Consider the following 1,420-nt stretch of genomic DNA (forward strand, 5'->3'; position numbering starts at 1 on the left):
GGTCCCTTCCAACCTTACCAGTTCTATGATACATAAATGAGACACTCCCATGCCAAGCAGGGAAGCTACTTACAACGATATCTCCCTCAAGTAGCAAATGGGCCAGTAAAATGCAGGAAATTTTGCCAATGGGTCAAAGGAAATAAAAATTAATGGGAAAGAGATGGAGGGCAGAACTATAACTTGCATCCATTTCCCACAACTGATTAAACTGTGGGACAAGCAAAGAAAACCAGTCACTAAGGACAGAGTCCCATTGCTCAAGAACAGCACACTCTTTCATTGCAAAATGTCATAGAATCATAGAATGGTAAGGTTGGAAGGGACCTCTGGAGGTCATCTGGTCCAACCCTCAGCATGGCCCATGTGGGGATTGAACCCACAACCTTGGCATTAGCAGCACCACACTCTAACCAACTGAGCTAAACCTGCCCCCATCAAATGGGTAAAAAACACCTCTACTTAGAGCATAGGTCTCATCCAGAAGCATACCAATGCCAGGGAAGGCTGACAAGGTCCAGGCTGAGCTCTCTGGATCTCACCCCTAGATGGGTTAGGTTCAGTACAGGGCCTATGAAGCATGCAGGTCATATCTCCTTCAGCACAGGTCAGATAAGGATCTCGAACAGTTTGATTATAGTCTCAGAGGTAAGCAACTTGATCACTAGCCTGTAGAGTCAGTCTCTCCCTGGCTCGATATAGTTATTTATTTTTGCACCAAAAGGAGACCCAACATAGACTTGTTTAGGAATCCCAACAAGAAAGTCAAGGACACAGACTCAAATCCTCTCTAGATCGTTCTTCCTTTTAGCCAGAGTTTAATTTTTTTCTTTTCTTCTGTGAGAAACTATCAGAATGTGCTACACGCAATAAATCTGCCTTTGAGGAATGCACTGTGACTGTTTGAGTAGTCAGACATTTACTACTGAAAGCAATTTGTTAGTAACTTATATTTCCAACTTGCATAACTTCTGAAGTGGTACAATGGTCCCCAAGGAACCACATCTTTTCATGTGGCAAAGACCAAAGCGATACAAGATGTAAGGACACATCTCAAAATCTCTAGGAAGGTTAGAGCATGGATGAGCTCATCCCAAAATTCCTCTGAAACTTAGGCTCAGAGGGCAAATAATTATTTTCTAGTATAACATCCTCACCCTGCATTTCTGGAGGTACCATATGACCAATGCATTGCCACATATTCCATAAAACCACTGAACTTATCTAGCAAATATCTAGCAAATCAGAGTTTTGATTCCTTCCAAAAGCTGTCATTGTGTTTAAAATGGAAAGAAAAAACAAAAAACCCATAATTCTTCAGAGATGTAAGTGAATTAATTCTCGGGTTTAGGTTGTGAACAAGGTTCAGTTGTGAACCTTAGCAAGTGAGGTTCACTCTCCCAGTTTCTCAAGTTGTCTA

At 41.8% G+C, this 1,420-nt stretch overlaps 1 non-coding gene across 1 annotated transcript; it reads right to left on the reverse strand.

Moving 5' to 3' along the window:
- Positions 1-358: 358 nt before the first annotated feature.
- On the reverse strand, positions 359-429 carry TRNAS-GCU (transfer RNA serine (anticodon GCU)). Its single transcript has one exon. It is a non-coding gene; the product is annotated as a tRNA-Ser (tRNA).
- Positions 430-1,420: the final 991 nt, after the last annotated feature.

Source organism: Rhea pennata, chromosome Z, assembly GCF_028389875.1.
Source record: "Rhea pennata isolate bPtePen1 chromosome Z, bPtePen1.pri, whole genome shotgun sequence".
In the NCBI taxonomy this organism is placed as follows: domain Eukaryota; kingdom Metazoa; phylum Chordata; class Aves; order Rheiformes; family Rheidae; genus Rhea; species Rhea pennata.